This window comes from Carcharodon carcharias, chromosome 13 (genome assembly GCF_017639515.1).
Source record: "Carcharodon carcharias isolate sCarCar2 chromosome 13, sCarCar2.pri, whole genome shotgun sequence".
NCBI lineage: Eukaryota > Metazoa > Chordata > Chondrichthyes > Lamniformes > Lamnidae > Carcharodon > Carcharodon carcharias.
This window is the reverse complement of record NC_054479.1, coordinates 110,841,852-110,866,085: the sequence shown is the minus strand read 5'-3', so window position 1 is coordinate 110,866,085 and position 24,234 is coordinate 110,841,852. Positions and strand designations below refer to the sequence as shown.

At 40.7% G+C, this 24,234-nt stretch overlaps 1 non-coding gene and 1 pseudogene across 1 annotated transcript; both read right to left on the bottom strand.

Annotated features, from left to right (window-relative positions):
- Nucleotides 1-7,525: 7,525 nt before the first annotated feature.
- trnak-cuu lies at nucleotides 7,526-7,597 on the bottom strand. Its single transcript has one exon. It is a non-coding gene; the product is annotated as a tRNA-Lys (tRNA).
- Nucleotides 7,598-18,043: 10,446 nt separating this feature from the next.
- LOC121286128 lies at nucleotides 18,044-21,932 on the bottom strand (annotated as a pseudogene).
- Nucleotides 21,933-24,234: the final 2,302 nt, after the last annotated feature.

The window sequence follows — 24,234 nt, the reverse complement described above, 5'->3', positions numbered from 1 at the left end:
CCCAGGGCAACCCCCTCCTGACTGTATATCACTGAGCTGCCACCTCACCTCTGCCAGTGGGACAGGACATACCCAGGGATGGTGATGGTTGTGTGTCTGCGACATTTTCTGGAAGGTATGATCCTGTGAGTTAGCTCTCCCAATGCACGGCACTAGCTCCCAGATGGTAGTAAGGAGGACTTTGCAGGGTCGATAGGGCTGAGATTGCCACTGTCTTTTCTGGTGCCTAGCAGTTTTGATACAACTGAATAGGCAGAGGGCATTTAAGAGTCAACTACATTGCTGTGGGTCTGGAGTCATATGTAGGCAAGACCAGGTAAGGATGCCCTTTCCCCTACAGGGCATTAGTGAACCAGATGGGTCTTTACAAGCATCAACAATGGCTTCCTAGTCTTTTATTTTTTAAATTCCAGATTTTTATTTAATTCAAATTCCCCCATCTGCCATGGTGGGATTCAAACCCAGGTCCCCAGATTATTAGGCCAGTGACAATATCACTACGCCATCATATCCCTCCTATACATTGCTAAGCATTAATCAGTTTGTTTGAAATAGGCTAATGCCATTTAAAGAGCCGAGTTAGATTTTATGTGAGTGCTTTAAGTGTACTTTAGATAAAATCACTCACTAAATTCTAGGTTTCTGACTAACTATTTTTATATCAAATAGTTGTTGAATAAAATATTCCACATCAAAAGAACAAAGCATGTGCTGAGGCTATGCAGCAATCCAGAACCATATATATCAGTTGCTCATGGTACTTTCTGTATTATATCTGCTCTATCTCAAAGGCCTTTAAAGAAAAATCTAACTTTTGCATATCACAGAAATGTCTACCAAATTATCCCTGTTAAAACATAGGGTTTTTAAATTAGAATCATCTAAGTCTTCTGTTCCCTGTTATATTTTTTTTCCAATGAGCTCCAATGTTTTATTGACCTTTATCCATAAAGTGACAATGTGGAGTTAAGATGTGTCATCATTGTCAGCTCGATTCAAGGATGGCATCTACCCAGGAACGCGAATGTCTACCATGGGTCTTCATGTGACTGAACAGGCCATTTCTCAACGCATCTTTGAGAACATGAGGTAGGATGTCCCACCAGCTATTGGAATCCAGAGTGCAGGATTTGCTTCCTTTTCTTTCCTTCTCTGCTGCTGCTCTGCCTCATCATTAAGAAATTGAGACTCTGTTATGTTCCTTCTGTCGGGTTGTTTTTCTCACGAACACAGTTGAACACCTATTTATCAGTGGGTGAGCTGGCAAACAATATACTGCAGATGTAGAGACCAATAGAAGATGAAGCATGTGCTATTTATTAACACAAGTAACAGAGCATTAACACATTGTGTGCTTCCCCAACCAAACCCTATTCTAAACAATTGATTAAAATTGTAGCCTGCGCTACACAGTAATTGGGGAATACAGTCACGTGGTCAATCTGCTAACATTTTCTTAAAGGTGTAGTGCACCTCAGATTACCACAGGATGAAAGCTTGATACAGCTGGATGGACAAGTTTGAACGATTGGTAGCAAGTTCCTCCCAGTCATTAATGTCAATGCTGCCACGCTTCAGTGCGCCTTTGAAATGTTTTCTTTTTCCTCTGCCAGAACACTGGCCACCTAAGAGTTGAGAAAAAGGTCCTGCAGGGAGGCACTTTTCAACGATCTTGGCACAGTGTCCAGTCCATCAAAGTTGATTTTCCAGGAATTTTGCCCTGAATGCTTGTACAGCTGGCTTCAAGAAGTGTTTGTTTGACTGTGCTCCCATTGAATCTAGGGGATGTGGCAGAGGCATTACTGATGGAATTTCTCTAGTGCTCTTATGTGTCGCTGATACACTGTCCAGTTCTCATTGCAGTACAGGACAGGAGTGTGGCGATGACAACTGCTCTGTACACACAGATATTTTGTGACTTGCAGGGGCATTTGTGGTCAAAAACTTGCTGTCATAGTTTGTAGAAGGCTGAGCTGAGGCAGCTAATACCGTGTTGGATCTCCTTGTTAATGGCGGCCTTTTGAAAGGGGTGTCTACCAAGGCTTGGGAAGTGCTTAACATATTCCAGAGTTTTTCCTTTAACATATATGGGAGGTGGAGTATTGGGTTAACCTGGTGTGGGTTAACATATGATTTTTGTTGAGCAATATTCAAGGTCAGGCCGAGTTTCTTGTAAGCAGAATTAAAGGGATCAAATCAGGTGCAGAGTAGGCAACAAGTTGGAAGTGGGAGTTAATTTACGACTCAGCTCTGATCTAACTGAATGGTGAAATAGATTTGAAAGACTGAATGGCCTACTCCTGCTCTTACGTAAGCCATTGCCAAACTTCTAATTTTGTATGTTGATATCAAAATTTGTGTTAAAATATTGGCTGCTCTGGAGCAGGGAGAGTTAGGAAAACTGATGCCATATTTTACTTGGTAACATTGTCTAATACCTTTATGATGAAAAAATTGCACGTATTTATTTTGGGAAACAGCTGTGTTTGTAAGGTATGGAGCTTGCTGAATTGCACACAATTCAAACATTATTTGATTTTGCACTATGAAGTCTTTTGTGAGATTAGAAAGCATTGCACGTTCAGATGGTACAGCATACGGTGCATTTGATATGCAAATGCAATATAATTAAATAGGTGCTTGAATACCAAGTAAACAAAAATATTAATTCCTGTACAGGGAAACTTCAAAATCGTATGGCACAAAAAGAGGTCAATTGAAAGAACAATTTAATTAGTCCCATGCCCCTGTTCTTCCGATAAACCCAGCGTTTTTTTTTTTACCTTTTCAAGTATATATCTAATTCTCTTTTGCAAGTTGTTATTGAATCTGCTATCGCTCTTGCATTCCAAATCATATCAACATGTTGCATAAAAAAATCCCCCAGTCTCTGCACTGATTCTTTACCCTATTACGTTTTATCAAAACCATTGATAATCTTAAACACCTCCATTAAATCTTCCCTTAACCTTTTCTGCTTTTGGAGAACAAAGCCATTTTCTCCAGTTCTCTTTGTATTTGAAGTTCATCATTTCTAGCACCATTCGGTAAGTCTTCCCCACAGCATTTCCACGAGCTTAACTTCCTGCCTAAAATGTTATGCACTTAACTGGACACAATACTCCAGCTGTGGCCTAACCAAGGATTTTTATATGTTTAACATGGTTTCCTTGCTTTTGTCTCCCATTTGGTTTAAAAAAAAACAGCCTTTTCAACTTGTTCTGCCTCCTTCAAAGATTTGTGCATGTGAACTAATGACTAATTCTTAAATTCCCATTTCAATGATTAAGAAGTGTTTTTAGACTGATATAAAGTGGGTATAATTGCTTCAAAATGACAGATGTTTAATGAGGAACTCAAAGCTCGACACATTAACTTCTTGAAAATTATGGTAGAGTATGTTTAAGGTCTTGCTTGAGACATTCTCAGTTACATCAATGGTAATCAAGCAAGCAGACTGAGTGTGTAATTTCAGGGTGGTTCCCATACTGCCTAACTAAATGATATTATAATCCACAAAGCATGGACAACCTTTTTCATCTGAACCAGATACTCACATCTTTCATATGTCTGCTTCTCATTTTCTCCAAAGGAAAACCTAGAAATTGTTAAGCTGCTTAATTTCACAGCAAATGAACATATATAACAGTTTTAAAATCTAACTAATTTATTTCAATCAGCACAACTTATCTTGTAACATGCCACACTTCCTAATATCAATGGATCATCTTACTTGCCTTCAACAAGGTAACTCACACCTATCCTCCCACAACTTCTAAACCTGATCAAAGATTGTAGCTGTCTATCTTAAAAGTCAATTTAAACAGTCCCTATTTCTCCTCTCACCACAAATCCTTAAACAGAAAGGTGTTTTGGTTTGTAAACAGTGGCATATTTCTCAATCCCTCAGTTTTGGTGTGATCCAAATTCTAGTAATAACCCCACAGTAAACTCAAGATAGGATGAACTCATAAGGTTAGTTCATTTTCACACACTCAAACGCAAGAGGAGGATAACCACTTTGCCTCCTTTTTCACTCATACAGTAAAAGAGGGATAGAGAAAGAAAGATTTGCACCACAGAGACCTCAGAGAAAAAAAAAATTATTTCATGTTTGTCCAGAGTCCAGAATCAGAGTCTAATGAGATATTCCCTCAAGGAGGTCAGCAGGTTGAAACCCGATGCTGTATAATTCACTTTTCTAGTGAAGTTCACTTCACACAAGGAGTTAGGCACACAGAGCAGAATAAGTCTTGTAGGCAATGGTATAGAAGTTCCAGTAGAAACAGTGTAGATAGGGCAGGGATTCAATGTGGGCAGAGCCCCTTCTCTGTGCTGCTGCTTGCAGATGGTAAAATGGCAGACTGAGCTTTGCAGTTCCACAAGGCAATATTACTGGTTTCACAAGCTAGGTTCATGTCACATTACTCCCACCTCACCACTTTGGCTTCGACTAAGGGTCTGTATCCCTTTGTCTGGGTCCCTGAGATTGTTAAATGTTCCAACCATTAAGACTTGAAAGGAAGGTTGTCCTAGCAGACAAATAGGATCCAGTTGGTCAGCCTGGCTTATGAATGCAGATGGTCTTTGCATGGTTCTTTCTGAATTTGATCTCTGCAGCCCACAGCCCACAGAGGATTGTTAGTGTCCATTTAGAGATAATAAGTGCAAGTTTCTGTGATACCGCCATGGTAGCTCCTTTTGTTCGAAGGTCTTTGTCCAGTGTTAAAAATTTTAAACATTAATCATGATGATATTCTAATTCTAAACATATTATAAAATAGCCTCTAAATATATTATTAAAAATATCCAGTGTGAGGTCTTATTTCCCTTACACAGATCTCGGTCCCTATTTTAATCTATACCTGTTCACAGCCGGAAGGAAGGCCAACCAGACCATCAGTAACTAACATGAGAGACTCGCAACATATTAAGCATGAAGTTTAACAATTACTGAGATGATTTAATAAATTGATTACACTCAGAGAAAGCTAGATCCTTGAATACTTTTCGTCTCAGTATTTTTTTCTTAAATGCTGATTTTGCTATCCAAAACCACTTTAAAAAATGATTTTCAAATCCTTTCAGTGGATCAATGGTCAAATATAAAATGCTCACATTAGAAGTTATTAGCCACTGTGTAGCTGGACATCTCACTTGCAATTTTTGTTCTGTTCTCACAATGGGTGCATTGGAATAGCTGATAGCTAGAGGCATAGATTATATTCATAAGGAATATATAATTCATTCATATAAATATGCAAAGTAAACTTTCCCTCAAATCAATATTACTGTTATCAGGATAACTCCAAATGTCTAATCTAAATGGTTCCTAATGCAAAGCACTACATTGCAATGTTTGCGGTTTCTGGGGGAATAGAATGGCCATCCTTGCACGAATACATTTAGGATAATTTTAAGAAAAAAGGCTTTTCTAATTTTAGAAAGTGTCTTGACTTTTGCTTTTCAACATTGGCATTATTCATGCTTTTTATACATTTCCTAGTGATAAGATTCTAAATTCTTTTGTAGAATTTTCTGTTCCAATTCAAAAGACTTTAAAGGGTGGATTTGCATTTCTAAGACCAATAGCTGCAGATTCATTTCCAACAAGGCAGTATCTCATTTAAAGTGCTTGGTTCCAAAAATTAGAACATTGTTTGTGATATATATATATATATATATATATATATATATAAGAAAATCAGTGATCTTCCCACTAATCTTTCCCGCCCTTTCCCCATACCCCTTCATTCCTTGAGAGATCAAAAATCTCCCCATCTCAGCCTTGCATATTTTCAGTGATGGAGCATCCACAACCCTTTGAGGTAAAGAATTTCAATGATTTACAACTCTCTGAGTGAGAGCAATTTCTCCTAATCTTGATCATATATGATCGACCCTTTATCCTGAGGCTGTGCTCCCAGTGTTCTAGATTCCCCAACCAAGGGAAACAACCTCTTACTGTCTACCCTGTCAAACCCCTTCAGGATTTTGTATGTTTCAATGAGATTACCTCACATTCTTCTAACCTCCAGAAAGCGTGGGCCCAATTTACTTAACTGCTTATCAAAGGACAACCTTGTCATACAGGAAGCAAGCTAATGGACTTTCACTCAACTGCTTCCAAGACAAGCATTTCATTCCTTAGATATGGAGACCAAAACTGTGAACAATACTCCAGGTATTGTATTACCAAATTCCAATACAATTGTAGCAAGGCTTCTTTGTTCTTGTACTCCAGTTCCCTCGTAATACAGGACAATGTGCAATTTGCCTTCCTAATTGCTTGCTGTCTGTGCATGTTAACTTTCTGAGTTCCTTGTACGTATACGAGTATGTGTTGTGTGTTTTTCTGAAGCATTTTCACCATGCTGCTCATGAAAGTGCCCAAGGTGAAGATAAAGAATCAAATAGTAAACAGCAAAAAACATTTGCGCCAGCTTGGACAAATTGATAAAATCTAGGTTCAGTAGGCAAATTGACGTAAGTGGATTGAGTGAGCGGCCTCATTAGCAATCAATTACTTGTTGCTGAATACATGCAGCAATACATTTGGGATCATTTACTAAAAGCAGGGAGGATGTCTTGTGGCACAATGGGTAGCATCAATAAAGGGTTAACCCTATTAGGACCAAGCTGAGTATGTGCAAAAGAAGTTATGTCACAGTGATGTCACTCACTGAGAGAGGATGTCTAAGAAGTATCCCTGATGGCAGCTCTAGCTATATGTTAGTCTTTCCTAACCTTTGTAAATACTTAGCATGTAAATAGATGTTTTTTAAACAAAGACCATTGACTCTAGTGAGATCGTTTCTGGAATAACAGGCTAACAAATCCCAAGACAAACCCATCATAACAGACCTACCTATGAGCCAGAAGCTCCAGGTTCAAGTCCTACCCCAGGACTTGATAGCTGAGAAAGGCCATTCATAATGTAGCCAAACAGAATGAATATCAATCTGCAAATCCTTCCAACACATGCCATGGTCAGCAATGTGATGAAAAGTGAGCCTCTACCATCACTATCCATAGCTCCAGACTACAATATGCAAGTAAAAATGCATGTTACCGCAACACTGAAGTGATCTGTAACACACATCACCACTACAAACAGACATCATAGATAGTGGAATGATTGGAAGTGGCAAAATAGCTTCTGTGAACTGATCCTACCTTAATTTTGTCAGGTGTTTACACTGCTTCTCAATTAATTCCATGGCAGGTTTGCTTTCTAATGAGATTGCTTCAATATTGGACTGAATTCTGTAACTTACATCCACTCAGGGCTTGTAACTCTTTTGAGTACAAACCCATTTCCATCTGTTCCAGATGAAGTTATATTGTTTCATAGTTTGCTATTGTGAGATTTGAACTCTTGATACTCTTTTGAGTAAACCTGTTTCCATCTGTTTCAGATGAAGTTACATTGTTTCATAGTTTGCCATTGTGAGATTTGAACTCTTGATCTGGGGGTTACAAACCCAGTACCATAACCACTTGGCTATTTAGGCCAAGCTAAAAGCACCCAACGTGGGCTCGAACCCACGACCCTGAGATTAAGAGTCTCATGCTCTACCAACTGAGCTAGTCAGGCATGTTAAAACACATTTCCATCTGTTTCAGATGAAGTTACATTGTTCGCCATTGTGAGATTTGAACTCTTGATCTTGGGGATACAAGCCCAGTACCATAACCACTTGGCTATTTAGGCCAAGCCCCAGTCAGGGATTGTACCTGCAGACCATTGAATCCAGAACAATTACAAGATATTTAAACAGAGAAAAAGAAAAGCACAGGTGCAAGTAATAATGAGTGGTGACAAAATCCAGCTTTGGCTAATTAAATCCTAATGAAGTAAGCTGAATGATTTTTTTATCTAGAATTTCATATTGTACTTTATCATCAGTAATTTGTTTAATTTAACAAGTCTGTGAGAGACAATTATATAAAAACACCAGACAGTGGCTAATACAAATGAGAAATAATAACTTGGATGAACTTTCCCCTGCTATCAATGATCGTGATATATTATTGATTTCCATAAGGTGACAAATGCCAGACGCAACTATTTATGTGCTTTATCCTGAGTTAGTATTTGCAAAATTTTAAGCGAATACCTGAAATTTGTAAGAGCAGAGATGAAATACGGTGTGTTGCTTACAGTTTCTGCAGAAAGTTAGAGTCTGAGCGCTTCAAAATTTTGACTGCTCCCAACCACTTCAGGCATGGCATGTGCTAATCGCCATATTGCAGAGGGAACTAGCATACATATTACATGCATGTGCCACATGTATGCAGAGTAGGATGCCAGTCTAACTCTGATTTTCTGCCTGATCTGATATTTTGGATCACTTGTTAAAGACCTCTGTTAGATACACACAGTTGGCAGAATGGCAGTGATTGGGGCACCAATCTTCTGGCAGTCCATCGAAGTGAGAAGAAGCTTGCCATGGAGTACATGCCCTGGCAAGAACCTACATGTGGAGTCTTTTAACATGGGGAGGCTGTGGCACTACAGCTACCACACGGTTCTGGCTGACCAGGGGACTCTCCTGGTCTTACCACCTGTCATGGTGTATTGAGCAGATTTGCAGATTGATAATCAATGTTTGGCCATGGTATGAAATCACCTTTCTTGGCCATCAAGTCCCAGAATGGGATTCAAACCTGGAGCTTCTGGCTCAGAGGCAGGGACACTACCGACTGCACAACAAGACCCTCTTGTAGGAGTAAGAATGCTATTATACCAAGAGAGAACAGCGGGTTTGTGCTCCCTGAAGGCGCTGCCACTCCCCTGAGGCAGAATCTCAGCTGTCTTAGCAATCTTCTGGAGAACAGATTGCTAAGAGATTTGCAAGCCCCTTTGAGCACTGTTTTGCACAGCCATGACGGCAGCAGTCTGAGTCTGTAAGGCACCAAGCTGGGCTTGCAAGGCAACAAGCAGAGGCTCCATAACCTTAGGCTGAGCTCTAATCGGAGCATTCAGGCATTGGGTGGCTGCTTCTGTTGCAACAGAACCAGAGCCCTAGGCCATCAGGCGCAGCATCATGGCTGTGTCCTCAAGTGTTCTCATGAGTTGCTATCACTTCCACACTGGAGAGGATGAGCTCCAAGCTCTGAGTCAAATTGGAGCTGAGTTATTCCATGCTCTTTGCCAATGACAAGGGCTTCTTGCCAATGCACAAAGCATTTCTGTGTATGCCCATCAGCCTTTCTCTGTACATCACTCCATCAAAGTTCTGAAGTAGAACCGGGGCTGAATTTAATCACAACAGCAGTGGCCCCCACTGGGCAGGTGGGGTGGGGGCTAGATGGAAAACCTCCGCAGCTTTTTCGGGAGCCCTGCTCTGATTCTATGCCCATCAGGCAATTAACTGCCTGCCATCAGGACACCTGTCTCTTTAAGGGCAAAGATCCCACCTCCAAGAGCTGCTGGCACTCAGAGACCCTGTCATAAAAACCCATCTGGTTTTCTAACGTCCTTTAGGGAAGGAAATTTGCTGTCCTTACCTGATGTGGTCTATATGTGACTCCAGGTCTACAGCAATCTTACCTGCCCTCTGAAATGGTTCAATATGCCACTCATTTCAAAGGTGATTAGAGCAACAAATCCCACTTCCAATCAAAGAATTATAAAAAATGCAGTGCCAGCATCTGAGCTGGTGGCTGTGAGTATTGGATCAAAGTGACGGTGTTTCTTCCACTAATGTCTGCTCTCCATCTAGGCCTTCACCCTCTGGCACAACTGTCTGGCCTGGTGACAGATCTTGGGTATCCAACAGCATAAATTAAATGCACAAGGGCAAGGGTAAGGTGAAAAGCAAAAGGGGCAAGGTTACACCACTTACAGCGTGTATGCCATACCAGATTGCTAGATGAGAGCGGAGTAGGATTTGAGAAGGTGCATTAGGCAGGAAATACCATTGCTGTCAATGACTTCTGTGACACCACTAGCCTTGGCATCATTGATGGCCACCCCAAAAGTCCCCATCACTGTCTCTCCCCTGGAGGTCAACACATGCAGCTGTGCTCCTCTTCTGCAGGTTTTCTGCAGGTTGTCTGCATTTTCTGTCTATTGTGGGCCACCTTGTCCTGCAAAAGAGTGGAAAATCTTTCAGTGAGTGTATCACACAGAATTGTTACAGCACAGAAGGAGGCTATTTGGCCCATTCTGACTGTGTCAGCTCTCTTAATGAGCTTTATGCCCAGTGCCATTCCCCTGCCTTCTCCCCTTAACCCTGCACATTCTTCCTTTCAGATAATAATCCAATTGCCTCTTGAATGCCTCAATTGCATCTGTCTCCACTACACAAGCACTCAATGCATGAAAAAAGTTTCTCCTCATGTCACCATTGCTTCTTTTATCAATTACCTTAAAGCTGTGCCCTGTGGAATGTGCATGCTTCCACTAGTGGGAACAGTTTTCTCTATCTACACTGTGCACTTGCCCAGTGTTGAGTTATTAACTGGGATAATATTAGATCACAAAGAGACCTAAAGGAAACCATGTTCCATGGTTTTGATGGAGTCAGATGCAAATGACTAGCAATAATAATTCTCTTAACAGGAAAGACTTACCAAAATACTTTTCTTGTTATTAATATACCCAAAAATTCAGTCATGGTCCTTTCATGTTTCTTCACCATATTTATCCAGTAACACATAGGATAGTTTAAATCACAGTCTTAACACAATTATGGAGAGGCAGATGAAAGCAGAACAGACTTTAACGGTGCTCTTACTAAAAGCAAGAAAATAGGCTGATACGCACCACTTTTGTAATTGGGGAGACTGGAGGATGCTGATATTAAGTTAGTGGATTGTATTTGTTTTTAGTATGATTAGTTTTTTTTATTGAGTCCCTTCGTTGAAAATAAATGGTTAGCCTGCTTCTAGCTCACCTCCAATGGTAATGGGGCCATTCATTTGCCAGTGACAGTACCCAAACTAGCTTGTTTCTTCTGACTGGCTAAAGATGATAAATGTACACACAACTCAAACATAGAGCTGGGAAATGTGTTGGATAAAGAAAGAGTCGGAAGGGGGAAATGTAAATAAAAGAATTGGAAAATGAGTGAGGGAATGACAAGTTAAAAGTGCAAAGTATCTGTAAAATAATTCCAGAAAATGTAAGTGAAACAACCTGCTGCAAAAGGGAGGCAAAAGAAAGACATAACTTGCTCATCAGTTTTAATTAAAAAGCTAAAACAGATGATTAGTGCTAAATTAATAGATTGTGCATTGAGATAATTGACCTATGATCTCTGCTGATTGATGTCCTGAATGTTATGATTTATTATAATCGAAATTGTAATTAATCTGAAAAGGATTCTATCTGACTACAATATTTAATAACATTGAATGGGTTCTTAATTATTGTAATTATCTTTCAATGTTTGCACAAGAGTACAAGAGGAAATATTGAGTTTGGAAGAAGGCAATTGAAATGCCTAACTACAATAGTGATTCCGATATATAACATTTAGCTTATCATGTCAGGTACACAAATATGTAAGAAATATATAATTTTAACTAATGATTATTTACTTGATACTGATTTTATGAGTAGGCCCATATTGCAAAGAAGTGTACCTATCTTCCCTATACATCTTTATGTTAATGAAATATTTAAGCATTAAAGAGCAAGTTGGCCTATATACAGGAGTGCATTAAATGGAAGTAAAATGATAAAAGTTCTTTCATATGCCCTTGTTCACAGCTTATTAATGTAATTAATTACCTTTCTGTGACAGGAATCTGCGTGTGTGCTTCTTGAATTTTATCATTTATTCTCTCCCCTGTCCTTTGTTTTGTTTAGTGCTGAAAAAAAGACTTGCCTCTCTTCTGATTACACTCAACATGGTAATCTATCACTTCTCATTTTCTGTGCGGATGGGCTCCAGTCTGGAGATATCAGCACTTGATGCAAAACTCGCCAGAAGAATAGGAGGGCAGATTTTAACTTATACAATGAGGCTGAAAATTGTTGGTAATGGATTGACAGCCTATCATACACCCTGACTTTCCTTTCCATCGAGTTCAATGATTTAAGTGAGGGCACAAACCATTTTGTTGCTTGGGTTTCATTTATATTTAATTGCAAATGCTGGCAGGCAGCCCTTTGTTTAGGAAACATGGTTTAGGATGGGAAATATGGTAGCTCTGACTCAAATGTTAAGCTTGCACCTCATAAAGGCGAAGTGTCATTTCAGTGGTGGTTGTAAGGAGCATGAATTTTAAACACTAATCAGAATGTCGACTCTCAGACTCCCCATTTTCTCAGTGGAGCTGGTAAGGTAATGCAGATGAAGGCAGAGTGGAGGACCTCAATCATTTTAATGGCAAAGTACTGTGAGTTCCATAGCTGTGGAAAATAAATTTCAAAGGGACATAAGTGACTGAGCAAAACTGTGGCAGTTGGAGTTCAATGTGAAAACGTGAGGTGCTTCAGGTGCAAGGAAGTACGATCATAATATTTCCTTAATGTTGAGAGGGCAAAGAGATTTAGGTGTCCAAGTACACAAATCACTAAAAGCTCATGCACATGTACAGAATGTAATTAAAATATCTAATGGAATTTTGGCCTTTATCTTAAGTGGATTGAAACGGAAAAGTGAGGTGATGATGCTATAATTATGCAGAGCATTCGTCAGACCTCAACTAAATCATTGAGTTCAGTTTTGGGTAGATGTATTGGCCTTGGAGAGGGTATGGCACAGATTCAGCAGAATGGCACCAGAGCTTAAAAGGCAGTATTACAACAGGTTGCATAAGCTTGGCTTGTGCTCCTTTGAGTTTAGAAGTTTGAGAATGTTATCTACTAGAGTCCTTAAAATGATTTAAAAAATGATAGCACAGATTCAGAGAAACTTTCTTTTAGTGGGGCAATCAGAATTAAGGGGCATAATATTAAAGTCAGATTTAGATCATTCAGAAGTGAAATCAGAAAATATTTTTTTCACATAAAGTGTAGTAGATATCTGGCACTCACTCCCCTAAAAGGCTGTGGATGCTGGAATAAGTGATTATTTAAAGCTTGAGATTGATTTTTACCAGATAAGGGTAAATGGAGTTGGTCCACAGATCAACCATGATCAAAATGAATGGCATAACTGCCTCAAGAGGCTGAATGACCTACTCATGTCCCTATGAGTACGGAGGATAACGATTTAGCAGACATGGAGAGAAGATTCAAAGCATGCCCGTACTTACACTACTCCAGTCAGGATCTAGCAGCAATGTATGAAAATGTTCAATGATCTTACAAAGTTAATGAAGATTGGAATTTTTTCTTCAATTGTCATCTTTTATTTGGCAACATCCAGCTTCCATCGGCACTCTCAATTGTTCTGTCCTTGATCACACATGGGGCAGAATTTTGCCCTTGGCGGACGGGCTCAGCAGGGGCAGTCGGGAGGCCGACTGCCACCCATGATTGGCACCGGATGGCAATTTCACATCGACCGGAGGCCGAGCGGGCCGAGTGCTAACTGTGCACATGCTTACGAGTGAACGCTTCATAATCTCCCTGAAGCACAGAGCTGCCTCAGGGAGATGATGAAATGTGAAAGGAAATAATTTTTAAAAAGTAAAGAAAAATGTCCCCTCATGTGACGACTCTCATGGGTAGTGACATGTTATTAATGAAAAATTAAAGGTTTAGTGTATTTTTATTTGCTTTTAGAAACCTCATCCCACCCGTGGATGAGGTTTCCAAAAAAATGCAAAGGCCAATTGACCTTTTCGCCTGCCTGCCAACCATTAAGTTGGACGGGCAGTGAAAAATTTAAGTCAATTGGTTACCTATTGTCCTTAACAGACCTTTTAATTGTTGGTGGGCACGCTGCTGACTCTGGCACGTGCCCGCCAAACAAACTATCGCGCGACTGCGCTGACTTCAACGTGTGTCATTTCACGCTTGAGCAGGCCGGATGTGCACCCACCCACCAAGTGAAAATTTCTGCCCATGCTTCACTTTCAATCAAATTGCAACATAGTTCCTTCACCTGCAATTTCACACTCAACATCTGTACTGCCTTTACAACTGGCAACACTGTATGTGCTTCCTTGAGACAATATTCACTCTCCTTGATTGTATTATGATTTTCAAAATGTCCAGCTACTACTTGCTTAATAATGGATTCCAGCATTTTCCTGGGCAGGATTTTTGGGTCATTGGGCAGCCGTGGCAGGCGGGCCTGGGAGCGGCTGGGAAATGGTCCAGAGCCTGCGATTGGCCCCCGACGGCGATTTCATTCTGGCTAGCCAATTCACGGCCAGCCAGGGTGAAAAGTACGATGAGAAGCTCAGAAGCTGGGGTGGGGTCAGGAGGAGAGCAAGCGCAAAAGCCTGCATGCACTGAAAGCTCCCTGAAGGCAGGGAGCTGAACAATTTTAAAATCATCTACAAAGATTTTTAAAATTTGATAAAAATGTCCTGACATGGGACTAACTGACAATAACATCAACAGAATAAAAATTCTTCCCAAAAATTTATATTTATTTTTTATTTAATTGTGGAAACCTAATCCCACCCGCGGATGAGGTTTGCTAAAAAATCAAAAGGCCACCTCGCTGATTCGCACACCCGCCAACCATAAGGTTGGGCGGGCAGTGAAGAATAGAGTTAAGTTCATTGATTAATGGCCTTAATAGGTCTCTTAATTGTCGGCGGGTGCACTACCAACTCTTGCGCATGCCCACCGACCAAAATATCGCGTGAGTTTGTGATGACATCAGGGAACTCACCTAGTGTCATTGCGCACTATCTTACGCCCAGTCGGGCCGGGTACGCGGCTGCCTGCGGGATGTAAAATCCTGCCTCCGATGACAGATGTTAATCTGGAAAAACTCAGCAGGTCTGGCAGCATCAGCGGAGTAGAGCACAGTTGACGTTTCGAGTCCTCATGACCCTTCGACAGAACGCAAGTTCTGTTGAAGGGTCATGAGGACTCGAAACGTCAACTGTGCTCTCCTCCCCCGATGCTGCCAGACCTGCTGAGTTTTTCCAGGTATTTCTGTTTCTATATTTGTTTCTATATTTGTTTTGGATTTCCAGCATCTTAATTAATCTAATTGACCTAAATTTTCATACTTCATAGCTTCATTCTTTTCTCAGATAGGGACGTTAGAGTATTACATTTGTGTTTTTTTTCAATACTTTGAAATTTTTCCAGAATCTACAGAATTTTGGAGGATTACAACTGATGTATCCCTTCTTTGAAGACCTTAAGATGCAGGTCATCTGGTCCAGAGGTTAGCAATTAGTCCTCTTACCTTTCCCAGTACTTTTTCTCTAGTAATAGTAAGTTGCCCCCTCCCTTTTGTCTCTTGATTTTGATTACTATTGGGATGCTTTTTGTGACTTTTACCATGAATTCAGATACAAAATACTTGTTTAAATTCTCTGCCATCCCCTTGTTTCTCATTGTTAATTCCCCAGCTTAATCCTCTAAGAGACCAATGTTTACTTTAACAGCTCTCTTCCCTTTTTAGATACTTGTAGAAGCTCTTACTGTCTGTTTTTATATTTTTTGCCACTTTGCTCTCATATGCTAATTTCTCAATTTTTATTAGCCATCCATTGTTGGTTTGTAAAATTTTTTTACCAAAGTTTTGTTCTGGCACTACTTTTCACAGCATTGTATGACTTTACTTTCAATTTGATACCACCCTTAACTTCCATAGTTAGCCATGGTGCTTTATTCTGCTCATAGAGTTTTTCTTTCTCAGTGGAATATATCTTTGTAGAGAGTCATGAAATATCTCCTTAAACATCTGCCACTGCTTATTTACATTCTTACCATTTAACCTGCTTCCTAGTCCATATCAGCTAACACACCATTGTAATTGGAAATTCCCATATGCTATGATCACTTTTCCCTAGAGGATCCTTTACTATGAGATCGTTAATTAACCCTGTCTCATTAGACTGGTATAAAGTTGCCTGTTCCCAGGTTGGTTTCACAGTGTATTTATTTAAGAAACTATCCTGAATACACTCGATGAACTCATCCTCAAGGCTGCCTTTGCCAATTTGACTTGTTCAATCTCTATGAATATTACAACCATCTACAATTATTAAAATACCTTTCTAACAGGTCCCCATTATTTCTCCATTTATTCATTAATTTCTTCATTTCTCTGTCCCAGGGCCAGGGAGAGAAATCAGGGGCCCTGGTGCTTCCACTGTTTCCGGGCCACTTATTCCCCCTTCCCCACTTTAACCACCACCCCAACCCCCATCAATCAAGCACACTATTTTTTTCCTCTTTCAAGATTCACCAATCAATTCACCAAACAAGCACTTAAAAGTCCTAGTAAAGTGACAACACCCATTGTTGACATGTTGTTACAAATATCATCTGATGAAAATGCAATAATGTCATTAATATTATGAGCAGTGATGATATAATGCAGTGTTAGTTTGTGTGCAGTCTACAGGTGATCCCATCATGGCAATTAAATAAACCAGAGAGCACAAATTATTTTTTAACAGCATCATGCAATATTGTTAATTTGACAGGAAGATACCCCATTAGTTATTTATAACACTGTGCAGACAATAACAATGATTTAGGTCACTGCTTCAGCCCTCATTAACATATTCTGTGCATTGCACTATATAGACATGGTGACTGTAAATTCATAAAAGGGGAAAGATTCAATACTTGCAACCCAGATAAACTGCGCAAGATTAATATTATTTAATATAATTATTTCATACAAGGGATGTAATTGGATTCTATTTTATCAGCGATGTCACAGGATAGAAAGATCAAATGACTTATGAGCAATATAGGTCTTCACTGTCAGGGAGAAGCTTTGGAGTCCTCAGGTGTCTCTGTTCAACACAACTTATAAGAGGCCGGAGGGCAAAGACTGAATGGCCCTTATTTGTATGTTTTATTGATCAGCAAATCTGAAGATTCTGCTGATTGCTGCTTTTCACTACAATATATTTTCAACATCTATTATACAATGCAACTTTATCACAATATCTCAATCCCTCAAAAAAATCATAAAAAGCACCAAGATAGACTGAGATAATAGGTAAGTAGACAAAAGGATAAGATTGAAATCAAGGGAAAAGGCTCTTGAGAATCATGTGCAGTGTAAAACAGGTTACTGATTCACAATAAGCCCATTATACACTATTGTCCTGGCATTTTCACCACACAAAACCTGCTCACAGTAAACTTTCATTAACGACAAAATGAACAGAAATCCAGTCATGATTCCACCCCCTGTTCACAAGATACTTATGGATGACAAAGGCCATCTAGCCCAGCTCCTCTTATCCATCCAGAATGACATACAAACATATGCATTACAAGTAGGAGTAGGCCAAACGCCATTTGGTAACATTGCTTACACTGTATCAGTGACTACAACTCAAAAGTACTTAATTGTCTATGAAGCAATTTGGGACATTGTGAAAGGTCCTGTATAAATGTAGATTTTGTCCTTCTTTCATTACACCTGCATGTAGTAGGTGGAGCGACTGTAGCAATGGTCAAAATGGAGACCCAATGCTGAGTCTCTAAGGATAATTAATCACAGAACAATCAACTGATGCTAGAAAAGTGGCTACAGAGAAATCACTACATTTACACAATAATTCAACTCTGTAGCTAATACAACCTTACCATTCTGACTTCACTGGCTCCAACCCACTGGTGTACAATTGTGTTTTACACTATGAATTTATAGCCTATCCACAGATTCCATATGGTGTTGCATTATACTTGTACTTAGTAAATGTGCAAATAGTATTTTCTAAACATTCTAATTATTGTTTGAGGTGAGAGAAAAACAGGCAAATTAAGTGGAAAAATGTAATTAATAAATAAGAAACTCCAACAGAAAAAAAGAGCCTGTCAGCAAAATCCTGAGAGAAATCATTTCTAGGTTTTATCTGTTGTGATTTGCGAAGCAGTGCAGGTTCATTTTAAACCCATCCTGAGGTAAATATCATTAAGCATAAACACCAAAAAGCCTCCCACCTCCTCCTTTGGAGCGCGACACTTCAGCACCTCCACCTATGATGCAGCCACCAGGGTGAACGGTTCCTCCAGGTACCGAACCAGGATTTCAGCCTTGACTTCCAGCATCTCGAATCCCACTGTTTCTTTCACGTACTTGCAAAGTAGAAGGTTGGCCACGTGAGTTATGGCCGCTTGGCCATCCATGCAATCCATGAGGATGAACTTTAGTTTGTCTTCATTGAAGGCCTGATGCCCATTCTTAGCGTAGGCACCCCAGATGTCGCTGGCAATGGCAGCTGTCACACGGGCATTGGTGTCACCGTAGCCAGAATAGGCGAGGAGCGATCCCTCATTATTCAACGGCAGGGTGCTTTGAACTCCGGCCATGTTGGCCTAGCTGAGCACCTGGGTCAGGACTTTGGGCCTAATTATTCCTAGAAGCATAGACATAGGATTGAGTTTCTATAATAAGCCTTTATGGTGAAAGCCCTTTATGCTGTTACTCTGGGATTTCAAGGGATTTTTTCCCCCAAAGTTACAATGGATAAACAGGAATCCTCACCAACAAAGAAATTTTAGTCCCGGATTGTGACTACCCTCTGCTAGATTTTAAACAGGATGGTGCAGGGTAGGGTGACCCTATGATGGAGTAGAGATTTGTAAAACCTTTCTTTAAGCAATCTCTTAATGACAAATAATGATTTCATTCCCAGATTTTGCAAGAATAATAAATTTAGTGATAGCGTATCAACACCGTTTTTCATCACTTCCAATGTTTAGTTTCTTACATTTATTTTTATGAGTCTCAAGATTCTCAAGTCATCAAAACAGCATGTCATCAGAATGTGGGCAGAATTTTATGGCGGTGGGATTTTACTTTCCCGCTGAAGTCAATGGGGATTATCATGTCTCGCCGCATTTTACCACCCTATCCCCACCGAAACAGGGCCGTAAAATTCTGCCCTGTGTCTACTTTAGGGCATAATGAAATTTAGACTGTTATTTATTATCGGGTTTAAATTCCAAAGAAAATTTTGAGATGTGTTCAGTATTTAATTTTGTGATACTAAACCTTAAAAGTGAACCCTCCCACCCTCAGCCCTCCTCCAATCCCCCCAAAACCCCTCTAACCGCGCCCCCACACCCCCAATCTCCCCTCTACCCCCAACCCCTCCAACCTCCACATCACACACACACACACATGCAAACACACACAGCATTCAATTGTTCCTAAAATTGCAGGGATTTAGTTTACTATTTTTGAATGGAGAACACTCTGCTGACAGCTGTTGCACTACTGCTGCTGCTGACCTTTGGGCAGTTCTGGGGTTTTCTGGTGGGCTTTAAGAAAAGAAACGGAATCACAAAGCTGCCCAAAAATTGAAAGCAGCCACACAGCAACTCTGTGAAATTGACACCGACAGACAGGCTGTAAAAAAAAATCGAAACCTTTAGCCTGACAGTTCTGAATTTTTTAAACCAGTCTGTGAGGCCTGAAGCTCTGGCTGGTCAACTTGGAAACCTAGTTTAAAACACTGAGCCCGGGCCCCTAATAGCCCGTCGATCTCGGTGTTTGGCACCGTCTGCAACCTCCACACCTATAGCCTGCTCTGTCCTGCAGTATAGCTACAGTTAGGTGACCTAAAAACTACTCCCACCAGTATCTTCCTCCTCTTGCTTTTTTTTAATTCTCCACCCAAGCTGATTCTAGATCTTGATCTTCCGAACCAAGATCATTTCACACTACTGTAATTCTCTCATCCTTTATTAACAGAGCTACCACACTTCTTTTCCTTTCTTCCTACCTCCCCTTTCACAATGACAATTACCCTTGAATATTCAGTTCTTAGCCTTGGTCACTTTGCAACCACATCTTGTCATAAGCATTTATTTCTATTTGTGCCATCAATTTATCTATATCATTACGAATGCTGCATGCATCCAGGCAGAAGCTTTTAATGATGTCTTTTTACCATTTTTACCAACTCACCCTATTGGCTGGTGCACTCTTATATTTCTACGCTGTTTCCTTCCTGTAACACTCTGGTTATCGCTACCCATATCACTACCTTGCACGACTGCCTTGTCCTTTCTTCTTAACTTTCTAAATTGCCCCTCACCCAAACTACACCTGTCCACCCATTTAGATTAAAACCCTCTCTACAGTCCTAAATCAATCAGCAACTAACTTGAAAGTAGTCACTGATCCCTTTAATTGCACCAGTGGAGGTTTTTTCCACTGCTTGATACAGGCTCTGCAATGTGAGATTAAGAGAGGATGTTGATTGGAGTGCTGAGCTCAAAAATGCCAATGTTGGTGGCAAAGCAGCATAACACACTGATTAACATCACAATTTGCCTACTCGACATACTTCCACTGAAAGGTCCCTGGGTGTACATTAGCACCCTTACCAAAATGGTATTTGACACAGCTCCGATCAGAAATGTGTGGAAGTCCTGCAGATGACATTTTGGAGATGAAATGGTAGCAATGAAAAACTGTTTAATTAAAGAGCCAAAAGGTGATCAACTATGTTAAGTGTTTGGGAGAATGAAATCATTAAGAATTTTGAAGAGTGATTTAGCAAATGTGTGAAACTGCAAAAATCACAAGAGGAAATAAAGCAATTTTTAGGTTTCAGGTATAAACTTCAAAACATGTCTTTTTATGTTGCAAATTTTCAAACATTTTCACACCTTCAGTCACTGTTACTGCAGTTCAATTTTCACTTGGGTTTGTGACACTTTAAAGAGTTACAGGCTCTTTAAATATTCTACCTCAATCGTAACATTTTGCACTCTTTAGCCTGTTATGACACACCATATGATCAGTTTAGATTTTCATTATACCAAGACTATCATGCAGGATCAGTTGTCACAAAAACAGATATTGCATTTGAAAAGAAAAAGGCATTTTTACAATGTTGAATATACATAAGTATGTATATTTATTTATTTTTTCATGGGTTTGGGCATCACTGGCTCAGCCAGTATGTATTACCCTTCCTTAATGCCCTTGCGAAGGTGGTGGTGAGCTGCCTTCTTGAGCCGCTGCTGTCCATGTGGTGTCAGCGCACCCAAAGTGCTGTTAGGAGGGGAGTTCCAGGATTTCGACCCAGCGACAGTGAAGGAACGGCAATATAGTTCCAAGTCAGGATTGTGTGTGGCTTTGAGGGATCTTGCAGTTTTTGGTGTTCCCATGCATCAGCTGCCCTTGTCCTTTGGAGTGGTAGTGGTTTGGATTTGGAAGGTGCTGCAGAAGAAAATATTTCTCAAGATTTGGTCGCAGCAAGTTATATGAAAGCATCAAAAGACAGTTTGGAGCTGAAATTCCAGCTGGCTGTTTTCTCCTACTGTATCAATTATTAAGCTAGGATCTCTGGTAATTAATCCAAACCAGCACTGGACTTATCATAAATTGCAGGGTCAGCTCATTCACATATCAGTTGGCATTGTCTGTTTCCATTCAATACAAGAGTACTGTGCTGGCATGGAAATTGGGAATTGTCCATTGCATCTTTTAAAAGCTTGCAATGGCTGAAGAGTACAGCAACAGGTTGATTTGCTAGGCTGAGTAAACTATTAGGGAATTCTATTGGTGATTCATGTGGAATGTTGTGGCATTTTAGAGACTATCTCAGATTGGTGTAAGCATAGAACGGGGATCACAGATTACTCCAGTAATTTGAGGACTCATAAGCAGTTTAGCCTAAAGCTTTAAAGTGGTTCGCTGAGCAGCAACTGTTCAAATACAATGGGCAGAATTTTCACGTTGGTGTGCAGGTGCCGCGCCAACCTCCTTGAGTGTAAAATAGCGCGTGATGACATGGGCGAGCATTCCGGTTGGCGGGTGCTCACAAAAGTCAGAAGCACGGCTGCCAACAATTAAGAGGGCAATGAAGCCCATTAAAGTTGTACTTGTCCCCGATTTTTCGTGATCCATCCAGCCTTACATTTGGAAGATGGGCGAATTGGCCAGGTGGCCTTTGCATTTTTCATGGGCAGGATTTTCCCATCGGTGAACTGGGCGGGCAGGGCCCACTCACTGACGTGTAAAATTATGTGCGGTGGCGTAGGGCGGAAATCCTGACATCATCCCGCCCCATTTAAATTTTCTGGTAGGCGGGGGTGCAGCAAAATCAGTTGCCCGCCCGCCGACCTGTCAATGGCCAATTGAGGCCATTGACAGTCAATTAAGTAATTAAAGGACCTGCCCGTCCAACCTTAAGGTTGGCAGGCAGGCCAGGAGCCCTGGCGGCAGCTAGAAAAAACATGAAACCTCATCCATGGGCGGGATGAGGTTTTATGTAGATTTTGAAAAATTTTAATTAAGTTTTTTTAAAAATTATGGACATGTCCCAACTCATGTGATGGTGTGATGGAGTCACATAAGGGGATATGTTAGAGAAATTTTATTTTTCTATTTTTAGCTTTTTTACATTTAGAGCCGATCTCCCTGAGGCAGCACTTAGCCTCAGGGAGATGAGTGTGCTCTTTGGTGCACATGCGTGAAAGAGCGCACTCTCAATTTTAGGATTCCCCACTCACCCGCACAGGGAACACATAGTGCTTCCATGCACACGTCACACTGGGTGGGCCTTAATTGGCCCGCCCACATACAATGGTGCCACGCTCCCGATCAGGGGTGCCGATCGGGGGCGTCTGTGCACGCCCGCCCTTCAACTTCACCCCCGATGGGGGGAAAATCCTGCCCCATGAAACCTCATCTAACAGCAGGTTGAGGTTTCCGTTACTAAATAAAAGAAAATAAAAACCTATGGACAGAATTTTTATAATGTATATGTTCAGGTGACTGTTTGTGATGCTTGGACATTTTTGTTCTGATTTTAAAATCTTTATTTAATACTTTTGAAGCCTTCAGCATCCTGAGGCAGCTCTCTGCCTTTAGGGAGCTTTCATTCCATGCTTGCCCATGCCTGCGCTTATGCCAGCGCCAGCCCTCCTCCCACCCCCACCCTAGCAGTGCTGAGCATTTCAGAGCGTGCTCCACGTTAGTTGGCCATTTATTGGCCAGCCAGTAGGAAATCGTAGTCGGGGGCTGATCACGGCTAGCGGTCCATTCCCTGGCCGCTCCTAGGCCCACCGATCGTGCCTGCATGCTGATCTAAAAGTCCTGCCCAATATTATCAGAATAGACAGAATAGATTTACAACCCATGGCAGGTGAGAAGGTTTACTGGTCGTGGATTGGATGGACAAAACCACCTGGTCACTGCTACTAGTGATGATCTCTTGCACGTCTGTAGGGTGAGCAGGATATTAAGCCGAAGCAGTAACCTTAAAGAGCCTCCTCCCTTTGTGCTTTTTCCTTTATGGCTGCTTATCTATATACCATATGTCCAGGTGACCGGTTGGTGTCCCATGCCAATTGCTCATTCAATCACGTCTTCTTGTTCAAATGTCCAATTACCAAGGGACAGATGCCCAAGATCGGCCAATCCTTTGCCAGACTTCTCTAGCCCCGAGATCACCCTATTATATCATGTAAGAATATCTCATTCATTTAGTGGGCAAAAGGTTTAATCTTATCAGGCCCAGGAATGACTGTGCCAGAAGGAGCTATGTGACCTCGATAACAGCCTTCTAGAGAACAATAGGTAATTAGATGTGCTGTGTCTTTATTATCTCCCCCAGGGGTTGAAGAGTTCCTTTTGGAGAAAGTGAATAAGAGAGAAAGAAAGGTATTGTTAAGAAACCACAGCCTCAGCATTTATTATAACACTATTATTTCTCGCAATTCTATAATATTTTCAGAGCTACTCTTTCTTGTAGTTATAGTTTTAGTGCAACCATTTTTTATGATGGGGGAACAGGTATTGGCTGCAAAGAAAGGAGCAGGGCATTCGCTGAGTGGAGGCAGACGAAAAGAGCAGAGATTTTAATGAGGCTAACTTTAATCCAGTTTGGGGGAACGGCAGGAAATGGGTAAAAGGTTGGTGTGTGCAAAAATGAAAGGATATATTAGAAATATATTTAGTATCCCATGTGGAGGGAGGTGACACCTTTTACCCACAAGTTTACAGACCAGTGCCAGAAAAGCTCAATGACCTGACTAAGGCGGGAAAGGTAACATGTTGTTCCTTTTGTTCCTTGGATCTTGTGGACATTAACACACTATCACCTTCTAAAATTAAGAGCCCCTTACACTGAACTATGGTTTAAGGGCTTCACCCCTTTTGTATCTTTCAAGCTTTGTACCCATCTCCACAAGAATGATTAATTATT